The 15464-nt window shown below is 32.8% G+C and overlaps 1 protein-coding gene across 1 annotated transcript in view; it reads left to right on the forward strand.

Moving 5' to 3' along the window:
• 5-HT2A (5-hydroxytryptamine receptor 2A) overlaps nucleotides 1-15464 on the forward strand; it is a 449669-nt gene that overhangs the window by 66314 nt on the left and 367891 nt on the right. Inside the window, exon 2 of the mRNA XM_072524904.1 lies at nucleotides 6580-6637. The gene's annotated coding sequence lies outside the window, so the exon portion shown is untranslated. The remainder of the gene's footprint in view (nucleotides 1-6579; nucleotides 6638-15464) is intronic.

Raw genomic sequence — 15464 nt, forward strand, 5'->3', positions numbered from 1 at the left:
TTAAAAATCAACACGATACAATTTGAATTTAAAATGCTGGCAAGTGTGGATCTGTAACATGAGAATCTGGCTGGCTTAAGGTAATAAATTATATTTAATAGCCTCTTGACGAATGAGAAGGCGAATATCAACACGTGCTCATATTTACTGATGGGAATTTGCTAAATGAATGTACTTTAGTAGCTTATATGCGTATTGCGTTTTAATACTGAGAGGTTAAAACTTTACTCCCGTTTTACTTACTTACCTTACTCTGCGCCCTCTGTACTAATTTTATCAACTCTCCAGTTTTATCCATAACATTTATTGGTTTAAATTCATTTTATAAAGTAGTGCTTTACTAATAATACCGATGGCATTACAAATTCGCGACTCTAAAGTAGCTGTTGTCTTATTTTGGTTCATTTTGCAGGATTCCATACGATTCAAAACTACTAGCTTACGCTTAGTAAAGGTTAATTTAGTAATGTTGATTTTTCAATATTTTATTTCTTCTTAAAAAAGTTGACCCATACTTTGGTCCAATATCGATTTAAGTCGGCATATGTACTCTAAATTTTGGTTGTTATAGACTTGCTTTTATATGATCCCTTTTTTGGTTTTTAAGTATCTAATACAAAATTTTTATAAACCATTTACTATAATCAAGTCGTAACAACAGTTTTTAACTTATCCAAAAAAAACTTAAATCTCTATAGTTCAATGTTTAAAGAGTTACTATACCTTCAATGTGAGAAAACGTTTTTCCTGTAAAACGTTTTATATAATACGGTTTACTTTGCAAAATTGAATGATTACTTACACTTGAATACACATGTCCGTAGAGAAATGGCCAAATGTGAACTCACACTATATTTATTTAGGACTTTCGTTACATATTGAGTTTTCAGTTTCCCATCCTCTTTACATAACTTTAATAGAAAATCATCATTTCTCTGGTGATAAATAATATGAATAATTAAATAGGATTTTGATATAGGCGGTAAAGTAAGTGCATTATATAGGGTTTAGTCCACATTTTATAATGTAGGACAGCTACCAATGATTTTGTGCTGCGTTCTTTAACTTTTAGGTAAAATAAGTCCTTTTTTCTAAATAAAAACCAAGACATATAGATACTCACAATATTTTTATAGACTTGAAGGTAGTCAATCAGTTGTTAATTTTAACCAAACTAACCCATAAAAATTAAGTGTAGAGTGCAGAACCAGATGGAATATGTTTAAAACTTTTAATAAAAAGCACCGGAGTATGACAATGACATCCACTTTTCTATATATTTATTAGCGCTATAGAAAGATTAAAATATAACAAATCACTGCAAATTAGCTATGTTGATGATATTGTTGTAGTCGAAAAACGGTGTACGAGGGACGTATGCATCAATAAATGGAGCAGCTACAAAATAGCATAATAATAACAACAAAAAAAAAGAAATGCACGCAGATAAGCACTTAATGACCAATCCTACGGCAACGCGTATTCTAGTGGCGACGTCATCGAAGCAGATAACGAATTTGAATATCTTGGAGGACTTGTCAATACAGGAAATATATAGCATTACCGCATACATAAAGTGCAGAATTTTCACGGTCCCCATTTAGAGTCAATCTCTTATCAAATCCCCAAATATATCCAGAAATATGAAGTTGAAATCCAACAAAACAATAATACGCCCAGTCGTAATACATTATTGAGACTAAGATTTTAACACAAAATTTTAAAACATGTTACGATTTTTTATGAGGTATGCAATCACAAATGTAACACTTAATCTTACAATAATTGTAAGTTTTCAACTTCTCTCACTGTATATAATTGTTATAGATATCTTTAATATAGTTTAATTACGAGGTTATTTACCTTCCGGATAAATTGGATCAATTGCTAAATTAACTTTGATCACATAAAAGGCATATATCGAGCACAGTTTAATTTAATCTTGCCCAAGTACTTTCGATCCCTAGATCATCTTCAGGGGCATTTCGTCAATTGCGGCCTATCCGACAAGAACAAAATGTCATAAACATATAAATGTACATCACACTACACTACAAAAGAACAAACAAACACTTTAAAATTATTTAAGAAAGGCTACATTACTTGTAGAAGCCGGAGACAGAAGTGTTTGTTTATCCTTTTGTAGTGTAGTGTGATGTACATTTATATGTTTATGACATTTTGTTGTTGTATTTGGATTCAAGATGGCCAGTTTTATTATGAAAGTTAGTAGAAGATAAACTCATTTAGTTAGTGAAGTCAATTGTTTAGAATTTTCAAGACAGTCAATCAGTTACAAATAGTCCAATTGTTTAATATAGTGAGTTAAATGAAGATTAAAAATTATGTATATATTTTAATGCACATTTATAATTATACACAAATAATTATTGAAGATTAAAAAAGTATGTTAGGAGAATATTGGTTGGATATTGGAAGAAATTAAATTATATTATGATTGGAGATTAGTATAGATCAACTTATAATAATTGGATATTGGTATATTGAAAAGAAGAATAAATATAAATGCTGTTTGCTGGTTTGCTTGGTGGTGTATAAATGCTGGTGAAGAAAAATATATCTTAAATTGGTAGAAGCTGATAATTGGAAAAAGTAATTTCACAAAAACAAGGATAACCGAAGTACGAAGACATTCAGTGGTGATTAGAATATATATATATAGTGGAAAACAGTTCATTTAGGCATTCAGTGAAAGAAAGGTACAAAATTTTGTTAATATAATTTAGTTAGTGTCATAACAGTTTCAATTTTGAAGATAGTTTGTTTAAATCTTACATTTTTTTAAAATTTAATTAGTTTTATAAGAATATCAATTAAAAGATAGTTTATTTTAAATTTACATTGGCTAGGTTAGATATATATGTGTGTTTCATAGTAGTTATAATAAAGATAATTTAAAAAAGTACTTACAAACTAATTCTTTGAGAACCGCGATAAAAACCCTATATTAATTAAAAATACTCATTGCTCATCATTCAAACAAACAATACATCATAACAATATATATATATATATATATATATATATATATATATATATATATATATATATATATATATATCGTATCTGTAAACATATATCGCCAAACACATCAATATATCCAGCGAAAACCGCTTCTTAAGGGACTGCCAAGCAATGAGAAGAGAAAGACCCAGAATAAGTCTCTTTAATAGCATCTTTGAGGACATGAGAAATATGGCAATACGATATTGTGTGGTAGGCTAAGGGGATGGAATATTTATGGAAAATCTTAAGGCTACGATGTATAAATATATGGTTGTAAGTATTTATTGAGCTTTCTTACTTTAAATGCGTTACTTAAGGGACTGTATATAATGCGACTGTTTTATGAGCACTTCAATTGCAGATGCTGTAGCAAATAACCTAAAACAGTCAACCACATCTTTACCTATGAGACTACCAAGCCACACCAAAATATATGGTACCACCCATGCACTAAAACTGTACAAGCTGGTACAGGGATCTACTATTCTGGAGTAAATGTCAATAATGAATTGAAAATTTTTAATACGTAAATTGGCAGTTCTACCAGTTTATAACAAACTGCTCTTAAAAGTAAAAGTCTAGACTCTAGATGATAATAAAACTACTTTTAAAATCTAACAATAAAACATTGAAAACTTTTGTTTTCAACACTTCCACAAAATTTATTATAATTTATTATCACTAGAGCTGTTTCGGCAGAGTGCGTTCCTCAAGTGATCTATTTTTGGCATGCGTTTACATTTTATAGTCTTTAACTAAATAAGGAAGGGAGAACTGTTTGTCCCAAGTTGTTATTTCACAATTATATCTGTACTTTTTATTTTGTTAATTTTTATAGATTCTAACAAAGCATAAAGCCTTTATTTTGAATGTGTATAATTTGAAATGGATTCTTAAAATATTGATTATGGTCTCTAAGGTGAACTGCGTAAGTAGAATCTGTTTTTCTATTATTGAAAGTCCTTTTGTGGTCTGCTATACATTTGTTACAAGTTCTACGAGTTTGACGGATGTAAGATTTTGGGCAGTCGCCACATTTAAGTTTGTATACACCACTGTATAATTGTAAACAGTCTGCCTAGTTTTCTGTTCTGTTCTGTTTAAAAAAAAAAGTGTGATATATGTGTCTACAAAAGATGTCAACACCACTGTATAAGTACGTTTTATTTTGGCAGTTATTCTTAATATGTTTGCCTAAGTTGTTTATTCTAAAAGCTGGCGTTTTTCCTATCTTTTTACGTGTTCAGCTATTTTTGTTCATATCTTGCCTTTATATGTAATCTAACAGAAAGTGCTGGGGTTTTTCTCTGGTGGTGGATATACTAATTTCAGGGCTTCCTTATGTAGGTTTTGTTTTAAAATTTTGTTTATTGTTTGTTCGTCGTTCCCATTGTTTACCTCTATTTGGTTAATTATATTCAATTCTTTCTCAAAGTGGGTTTTTTGCATGGGAATTTCTGTTAGTCTATGTAACATGATATAATAGTAGGCTGCTGAAAATGACTGTTTTCTGCTGTAGATATAAAAAGCTTTCACGCAGAGAGCATACACGTGCAGAATGTAAAGAGTGCGAAATTTAACTTATATCGGATTAACTAAAAGTTTTCTTAATATTGCTCTTAAGCTATTTTCTTGTGGCATTTTAAAGTAATTACTATTTAAATGGGAATAAGCCACAATTAAAGGGTAAAGTAAATTTATTGACGGTTCAATTTTCACTTCGGAAATTGTTCTCAAAATACAAACATGTTTTTACATACAAAATTGTTTTTTTGTTACTTAGTGAAAAATTCTTCTAATAATTTAATGTTATCTGACTCATTTATATTGACAATTCCGACATACATTATACATTTTAGATTAGACGACTTCAAAATGATATTGCCAATATTAGTTGCGTTCTAATTAATAAAAGTTTTCTTTTTTATCGGAGTAGAAAGTTTTTTTACTATCCTGTCTTCTTCTTCTTCTAATGGCGCTACAACCCTTTGTGAGTCTTGGCCTGCTTAACAATGTTCTTCCATTCTGCCCTGTCGGATACTTTCCTTCGCCACTGCCTGATGTTCATGGTTTTAAGATCCCTCTCTACGTCGTCTATCCATCTTTTACGGGGCCTTCCTCTTGTTCTGTTTCCTTGGGGCTTCCATCTCTGAACTACTTTTACAGCTCGATTATCTGGCATTCTTTCTAGGTGACCAAGCCAGTTTAGTCTTTGTGATTTTACAAATCTGACAATATCTGCGCTCTGCATTAGTTCATCCAGCTCGTGGTTCATTTTAATTCTCCACGAACTATCGCTGCATTGGGTTGGTCCAAATATCTTCCTTAGTATATAGACTGTCCTGTTTAGTGATTATAACATTGGTTTACTTTTTGTATTATTTTGTTATGTTAATATACTTAATAAATTTTAATAAAAGAGTGTTTTACTTAAACTGGTTCCAAATACTCTTGTTAGCATAAGCTATCTGATAAATCCGTTGATATCAAAATTAAACGTTGGGTCCGACAGGGATGTATACTATCACCCCTGCTGTTCAACATAATTCTGAGGAAATCTTTTAAGAAGCAGTAGGAAGTCGAAGTAGAAGGATGTGGCAGCCGAAATTCGAATCAACGAAGAATGTATCATTAACATCAGATACGCGAATGACACTGTGGTATTCGCTAACAGTTATAAAGCCCTCCAGGAAAATAATGAATAGAATCTCAGAATTGAGTCAGAGATATGGACTCTTACTGAATATTAAGAAAACAATATGTATGATAAAAAGGAATAACAAATTGGTGTGAATAGTCAATCAATAAAAAGAGTAAAAACATACACCTACCTTGGTATGAACGTCAATGAAAATCATTACCATTCCCTAAAAATTAAATGTAGGATAGGGAAGGCAAGATCTCTATTTCAAAAAATGGCTAAGCTATTCAAATGTCATGATTTATCAGTACCCATAAAAATCAGGTCACTAATATGTTACATCTTTTCTGTACTATTGTACAGAGTTGCGTCGTGGACTCTCACAGACACTACATGCAAGAACATTGAGGCTTTATCGTCGAATCCTGAAGATATCCTGAAGAGTTGTTAACCGCAATAAAAACAGCCAAAATCGAGTACCTCGGTCTCATCATGACGAACAGCAAAAGATATAGATTGCTTTAAATGATTCCACAAGGAAAAGTAGAAGGAAAACTAGGACCAGAAAGGCGAAGTATTACCTGGCTGAAAAATCTACGTACGTGGTTCAACACAACAACCACAAATCTTTTTAAAACAGCAGTTTGCAAAATACAGATTGACATGATGGTCGCCAACATCCAAAACGAATAGACACTACAAGAATAAGAAAAGCGGTCGATTTTACTGCACACGGCTACTACTTTTTTAAGAAATTCCTAGCGACTCTTAAAGGGTTAAAATAATTCAATTACAAATCTTGAAAAAAATTTCGAAGAAATTAAAAATGTACAAATTTCTATTTTAAAACATTACTGAATCTACATTAAAATTATATTATTATTAAATAATATATTTTTTTTATTTTTTAGATATTTCATAGACAAACCAGTAATCAGTAATCCAGTCCCGTTTTTTGTTGGTAACTGGGTAAGTACTTTCATTCTATGTAACGAATGTGTAATTAATATATTATCATCATCATCAATCTGTATACGTCCAATAGTGGGCACTCAGCTCTTTCCGTCTGTCACTGTTTTGTGCGGAAGCTTGCATCCAGTCACTGCTATTATAGCAAGCTGCACGTCGCGTCGGCTTCTACGTACTGCTTCTTCTCTCGGCAATCACTCCGCAATACGACTTTTCCATTGGTTTTCAGATAATCTGGCAACATGTCCCACCCAATTCCATTTTAACGACGCGAATATTTTGCTATCAACTGCTGTTTTTTTAGTATTCGATAGCCAGCATTTTCTGCTAGCTTATAGTATCGAATGTTTTCTCACTAGGAGAATCAGGTTTTTTGTCACTGGTAAAAATGGCAGAGAAATTATAATACTAGCAACATACGGTCCAACGGAAGACAATCCAGCCAATGAGAAAAAACGATTTATTGAACAACTTCAGGAACAAATGGATAAGAGAAAACCTAAACAAGAAATAATAATAGTGGGGGATCTAAATGGAAGAGTCGGAAGAAAAGACAATGACAGAACAGTTGGTCCATTTGTAGAAGACACAATTAACGACAACGGAGAAAGATTGGTAGAACTATGTGAAGTAAATGATTTGAAAATTATGAACGGATTCTACAAACACAAAAATATACATAAGTACACATGGACTCAAGAGACAAGAAAACTAAGATCCATTATTGACTACATTATCATGAACCACAAAAGCTCCATCAAAGTGAAAGACATCAGAGTGAAAAGAGGGGCAGAGTGTGGAACAGATCACAAACTTGTGGTGGCATGGATGGAATTCCCCTATATCTGGACAAAACAAAAACATACATCGATTGTTACAACGGGAACGACAATAAACGAAAAGAGGCTCAAATTACATCTATTGCAGGAAGAATCAATAAAAGATTTATACAAAAGAAGACTAGACCAAAAACTAGAAGAATTCAGATATGACACGTTAGATGAAATGCATGAACACATAAAAACCTGCCTGATTTCAGCGGCCTTAGAAGCTCTTGGAGAAGACGACCAAAGGAACACCCATCAGAATATCAAATTAAGGGAAGACACATTGAAATGCATAAAAGAAAAGAAAAAACTACACATAAAATACCTAAACACCAAAAAACAGGAAGACTTAGACCTATATAGAGCGAAAAACAGAGAGGTAAAGAAAAGAGTAACAAATGAAAAGAACGAACGATGGGAACAAGCATGTACAGAGATAGAACGACATATCGGAGGAACGAGAAATTCAGAATCATGGCGAATAATAAAAGCACTTCAACGAAATAAGACAGAGAAAACCCAGATCGGCAAAATTAGTGAAAACAAGTGGCAAGAATACTACATAGAACTACTTACAGAAAACCGTCCCCAATTTCAGGAAGAGAATATAGAACATGCAGGAAATGGGGCATACGACCAGATAGAAATAAGCCTGGCAGAAGTTTAGAGAGCAATCAAGACATTGAAGAACAAAAAAGCCAAAGGACCCGGAGGAATACCAAACGAACTAATTAAAAACGGAACGGAAAAGTTATTCCGCATGCTACATAGCATGTTCGAAAGAGGACTAAATGGAGAAGAAATACCTGCGGAATGGACACAAGCATACATCACATCCATACATAAGAAAGGAAACAGGAAAAAATGTGAAAACTATAGAGGAATTAGTTTAATATCGTCGGTAGGTAGACTTTACGGGAAAATTATTAAGGAAAAACTAGAAACTGAAATAATAGGAAAAATTGGAGAAGACCAAGCAGGGTTCACAGTAGGAAAATCATGCTCAGATTATACGTACACATTAGAACAACTGATAGAGAAAAAAATGGCAAAAGGTAGACCGGTCCATCTGGCCTTTGTTGATCTAAAGAAAGCATATGACTCAATACCTAGAGTCAAATTATGGGAAGCAATGAATGATCTCGGTATCCGACAAACATTAATAAAAGCAGTTAAAGCACTATACAAAGAAAACAAAAGGACTTCTACAAGGCTGTGCTACGTCCCCTACTCTGTTTAAAATATTCTTGGAAAAGACACTCAAACCATGGAGGAGAAAGTGCGAAGGAATGGGCATACCAGTAAGAGACGAATACCTATACACCTTAAGTTTTGCCGACGATCAAGTAGTCATCGCACAAGATGAAGAAGATCTCAGCTTTATGCTCAGAAAACTAGAAGAAGAATATAAAAACAACGGAATGGAAATAAACTTAGAGAAAACCGAATACCTAACAACAGAAAACAAGGATATGAGAAACCTAGAGATAGACGAGGGAAGACAAATAAATGGAACAGATAAATTCAAGTATTTAGGAACCATAATATCGAACCAGGGAACAACAGAAGAAGATATAAACAACAGACTGAGATAAACAAGAAACTGTATAAGACAACTAAACTCAGTGTTGTGGGATAAGAACATTACGATAAAGACAAAAAAGAGAATATATAATACCCTGACAAGAAGTATCCTGACATATGGGTCCGAAAACTGGACAATAAACAAGAGAAATAGAGGTAGAATAAGAGCAGTAGAAATGGAGTTCCTGAGGAGAAGTAGACTTACAAAAAGAGACAGAATTGAAAACGCAGAGATTAAGCGGAGAATGGGAGTGCAATCAGACATAATCGACTATATAGAGGAGAAGAGACTATCCTGGTACGGCCACGTCAGAAGAGCGGACAGAGGACGCTGGATAAACAAAATCACAGAATGGAGCCCGATTGGAAGAATAAAGAAAGGAAGACCCCGAAGGTCATTCAGAGATGAAATCGACGAGACTATGGAGAAAAGAACCCTGCGAGATGGAGACTGGAATGACAGGGAAAATTGGAGAAAACGGTTGAGTGAAGGAAGACAGTGAAAACTGTGGAAATTCTTAGTAGTAGTAGTAGTAGTAAAAATGGTTGTTAGTTCTGTACCTCGATCTAAATCTAGCTTGTTCTTTGGACTGATAGAAGTCTAAGTCTGATATTTTTATATACCACCAAATCATCAATACGCCATAATTACATAGAAGTGTCATCTTGAAATATTCATGTTATCGAATCCAACAATAATTATAATAAATAATTATTTAACACTGAATTATTGCAAGTATGCTTGCAATAATTATTACCTTTCTGATTTTTTTTTATATTATTATAATCTTTAAAGTTGTCATGATAAACCTTAGTAATTCAGGATCATAAGTTTATACTATAACATGAATAAATAAAATTTTTGTATCGTAAATTGAAATTTTCTGGTTTAAAATATAAATATGTCCATATGAAATGCACGTTTCAATATCAAATTATTTCAGATAAATAAATAATTTAAATCCGATCAATAATTTGATTTAATTAAATTTTCCGAAGTAATAACACAACTGAATTTAGGTTAATAGAAAAATCATCAAAAGAACATTTTTAATGCAAAATAATAAACAAGGTACCAAATCAAAGTTGGTAGTTAAACTATTTACTTATTTACATTAAGTGCCTTGAAAACTATGACCATTGGTACAGGAACACTGACATGTATTAAATATCGAAAATAAATAATAATTATGTCATTTTAACTAATGTCTATTGGGTTAAATCTTGTAGTAGAGCTGATTGGTTTTTAGAAACTATATAGTTTTCGTGATCTCTGTAGGGTTCTTTATTTCCTTAAGAGTGGATTTCAAGTCTAAAACTTTATATAGGTTGGAGATTGGTTTATACTCGGTAAGGATATATTTCACAATCAAGGAAACATTGCAATGGTGGCAAGTTGGACGAGTTCCTGAGGATATCAAGAAACCATGGATCATTTTAGTATGGTTAATTCGGAGTCTTCTAATAATTTATATTTCTCTTCTATTTAGGAAGTCCATGGAGAGATGGCCGATTATCATCATCAGTGGTGTTATAGTCCTGGTGGAGAATCAACCTTTCTCTGTCTATTCCACCAGTCGTTTGTGTTCATCGCCAACTAATTAACATCACACCAGAAATGTCCAATAAATGCTTGAAACAGTAGAAATAGGCTTAGTTTAGTACTATGGTTAGTAGCTTCCTTGGCAAAATAATTTACTGATTCATTACCAGTAATTCCAGTATGAGAAGACATTGCAATGGTGTTAAGTTGAACGAGTTCCTGAGGATATTAAGAAACCACGGATAATTTTAGTGTGGTTAATTCGGAGTCTTCTAATACTTGATATTTCTATTCTAATTAGAAAGTCCATGGAGAGATGACCGATTATGATTATCAGTAGTGTTATAGTCCTGGTGGAGCCTCAACCTTTCTCTGCCTATTTTACCAGTCGTTTGTGTTCATCGCCAACTGATTAACATCACACCAGAAATGTCCATTAAATGCTTGAAATAGTAGAAATATGCTTATTTCAGTACTATGGTTAGTAGCTTTTTTGGCAAAATAATTTGCTGATTCATTACCAGTAATTCCAGTATGAGAAGACAGCTATATGAAAGAGACAGTTACATCGTGAGCAAAAGAGATTTTGGAAGATGTCATGAATGTTTTGAACCAATGGATGGTCAGTGAATATAAGATTATGAGTGAATACGATCTCTACAATTAGCAACATGTTTGTTGTAACAGAAGATACATTTAGAAGTCAACAGAATAGGTAATTTATAGTTCTCCAGTGTAAACATTGCATGTTAAGGGTAATATAAGATGATCTTACACGTTCATATTTAGTGATTACTGCACAACCAACACTAGTGGGACTTTCAGAAGCATCGCTGTAGAGAATTAAATCATATGATTTTGTTGTGTAATTTCTAAACATGTTATTTTTTATAAGAATGTTATTCATTCACACTCACATGATATTTATGCTTGTTAAAGATGGTAAGTGAGGTATCTATTAAAAAAAGTTATTTATCCCAGTGGATAAATAGAATTGGAGGAAATGGACTCGTTAGACGAAGGTCAATATTTTTATACAGTCTTCTTCTTCTTCTTCTTCTTCTTCTTCTTCTTCTTATATAGACATGACTCTGTCCGTTTTTCAATGTGCCTCCAGTAAGTTGTCGTTCCATCGTTTTCGTGGGCTTCCTACTAATCGTCTCCCTATTGGGGAACCGTCTATTGCCGTCTTTACTACTTTATTTGTTATCATTCGGCTTATATGATCGTTCCATTCTACTCTTCTATTTCTTACCCAGTTTTTGATGTTCTCCACCTTGCATCTACGTCGTATATCTGTACTTCTAGCTCTGTCTCATAGTGTCTTACCATCAATTTTTCCAAGTATTTTCAGCTCTGCTATTTTATATAGTGGATTAATTAATTAAGGTTAAGGTTTTATGATAAGATGTTGGGCATTGTTAGTGAAAAAACAGAGTATTGTGGTAATTAGAGAAAGAACGAAATTTAAGGAGTTTGAGGATGTTGATGCAGCCTGTGAAAGTAGAAGAAATTATCGTTTATTTATTTTATTTACCGTTTATTTATAGGAACCGACCTTAGTCGCGGAAAAATGCAAAAAATTGCATAAAAAACTGCACTCTTTAGCTTTAAAACGCTTTTTGATTTTTGTCGATAGGATAATATGATCAAAATATTGTTCTGGTGCTATTTTCTTGTGGAATATTAAATGATTATATGATTGTTATCTACAATCTGATAGATATTATATTTAAAATTTAAAAAGATAACATATAGTCCGTCTAGAAAGTATCCGGAAAAAAGAAAGCAAAATTATAATTTTACGGTATTTATTTCTATCACTTGAAACATAAAATATCAACAAATGATTCATCTCATTTACTTATACAACCTCCATTTAAATCTAAACGCTTAACTAAACGTCCAGGTACACCCGAAACTAGGCCAAGGCTATAATTTTCGGTAATGGTGTTCCAGGCCTGTAAAACTGACCGAATCAAACCTTCTTTATCTCGTGGCGCTGCTCGTTCCACTTCAATCTTCATAAGTCCCCATATGTTTTCAATGGGGCTAAGATCTGGAGATGCTGCTGGCCACTGAATTGTTGCCAATTCGTGTTCTTGCATCCAAGCTTGAGTATAAGCAGAAGTATGGCATCTTGCATTATCTTGCTCAAAACGCCATCCCTCTTTATATAACAAATGAGCTGTTTCAAGAAGAAAACCATTTAGGATGTCACAATATTTCGCACTATCAACAGTACCATTAACTATACAGAGAGGTGTAGCACCACGCTGAGATATTGCTCCCCAAAAGATTATTTTAGTGGGAAATTGGGAAATTTGAACGATAACATTTTGATAGGACTTTTAGATGATTTGCATCAAGCTGGAAACAACTTTCATCAGATATAAACACATCATTAAAATTATCTTCTCGAAAACGTTGACAAAAATCTATTCTCCGTTGCCTTTGCAGAGGTGTCATTGTAGGGATTTTTTTTGGATTCCTTGGATTTCTTGACTTGCTTTTTCAATGATATGCGGACAGTTTCTGGGCACACTTTTATTCTTCGTTGATTTCCAAATCTGTTCGCTGATTTTCGAAACCCTAGGCGCGGATTTTGTCGTCCTAAAGCCACTAAAGCATTTAAATTGTTTCCGCGAATCTTACGCGGTCTACCCGAAACTAATCTATGTCTCATATCTATCCCATTTTTTATCCTCTTTATTGTCTCATACACTGCACTTTTTCCGAGTTCAGTCAATTGCACTAATTTTTTAACGTTTCGGACACTCTTTCTATACAAATATTCCACCACTTTTCTTTTTTCTACTTGCAACATTATTTCATAAATCTTAAGTCTATTTACAGACAACAATATTTGACAGATGGTGTTGTCATGCGATTTCATCCATAGCCTACTATCGGCACAACCTACTTGATGCATTACTCTTGTCTTAAAATGTAACAAAAAGGAAATCTATTAAAATTAGGAAAATATAAAATTCAGGATACTTTCTAGACGGACTATATTATAAGATAAAAAAATAATCTGTGAGATATTTAAATCTTATATAATTAACAGACAATATTCGATACCCGATTACCAGTTTGCCTTAAGGCACCAAGGAACAATTCCGCAAGAACATAGGGATCGCAAACCAGCAATATCTTTAATAAAAAAAAGAAATAGTCTTACTGACTATCTAAAATAAAAACTCATTTTACTCATTATTTGTATACATTCCTAAAATTCTATCTCACCACTAAATACTTTCAAATCAGTTATAATGAAACTCTGTCAAACATCCAATTCTCTTGGAAATTTTCCATAGCAGTAAAGGGTAGATATTCCCACAAGATCAACTAACACAATTACTATTTGCGAAAACACTGTAAAAATGAGTTCTAGTTCACTTGTTGGCAGAGCGCGCGGCGTGACAAAATTTGAAAATAAATTTAGGCGATTTAAAAAAATGGTTAAACATAAGGTAAATTATTTATTAAAGTAAATGGCAATAATTCTACAAAGATAACGTTTACAGTGTAAAGGGAAAGTGTACAACCTCTAAGTATAATCGATATCAATAAGGAAAATACATTGGAACTAAATGGATACAAATCTGATTAATATAATACCGAAATATGTGTTGAATTTTAACCGAAAAATTAAAATAAGCCTCAAAAATTAATTATTAATGCATAAATGTATTCCAAAGCCAAAGTGGACTTACGGTGTACCTACAGCTATGGAAAATATCATCTGGATCAAACTTACTGAAACTTTAGCATTTTCAATCTAAAATTCCAAGTTATATTAACAAATCACCGTGGTATGTGGCCAACTAAGTTTTACATTCAGAACTTCAAATTCAAACTATTAAATATACTTCGCTTTACAATTAAAAATAGACTTCCAATGCATCCAAATACACCTGCTTGAAATCTAATAAGTTGACCAAGTAGAAAAAGATTAAAACGCTATAATTCATTAGAACTTTCTAAATCCATAATAGTTGATTGCTACGGAGTTAAAAAATGATCATGTGTTAAACATGTTTCGCCTATCCTAAATCTCCGTATTGTAATCTTTTTCGTTTTTTGATCAGTAATGTCATAATCAGAATGAGAGTAATAACTAACAGGTTAACGTCGAAGCTCGATAGCTATCAACCGGTAGAGCAGGCAGGATTCCGAAAAGGTTACAGTACAGCGGATCATATTCCTACAGTCAGAACTCTAATAGAGAAAGCCAATGAATATCACTTGAACTTATATATTGGCTTCGTTGATTATGAAAAGGCATTCGACTCCATAAAACTTTGGGCAATAGAGAGAGCTATGAACAACTGTAGGATATACTCCCGATACAGAATGCTCATACACAATGTTTACAAGAAAGCTACAATGAAAATACAAATTGATGCAAAAACCAAAGCTATACCAATCAACAGAGGAGTTCGCCAGGGAGATGTTATCTCACCAAGGCTATTCACACTTGGACTTGAAAACGTGTTCAAAGACATTAACTGGGCAGATAAGTGTGTAAATGTTAATGGAAGAAAACTGAGTCATTTAAGATACGCTGATGGCATTGTAATATTCGCTACAAGTTTCGAAGAACTACAGACCATGATGATGCAACTATTTCAAGCTTCGGAAAAAGTAGGTCTTAAGATGAACTTGGAAAAAAACAAAAATAATGACAAATACACCGAACATTCCAGAAATAACATTGAACGACATAAATTTAGAAACAGTAAGCGAATACATCTACCTGGGACAGATAATGAAAATTAACAAAGAAAATCAAACTGCCGAAATTACCAGAAGAATAAGGTTAGCGTGGGCAGGATTTGAAAAACTAAGTTGGATCTTGAAAAGCACT

Source organism: Diabrotica undecimpunctata, chromosome 3 (assembly GCF_040954645.1).
Source record: "Diabrotica undecimpunctata isolate CICGRU chromosome 3, icDiaUnde3, whole genome shotgun sequence".
Taxonomy (NCBI): Eukaryota; Metazoa; Arthropoda; class Insecta; order Coleoptera; family Chrysomelidae; genus Diabrotica; species Diabrotica undecimpunctata.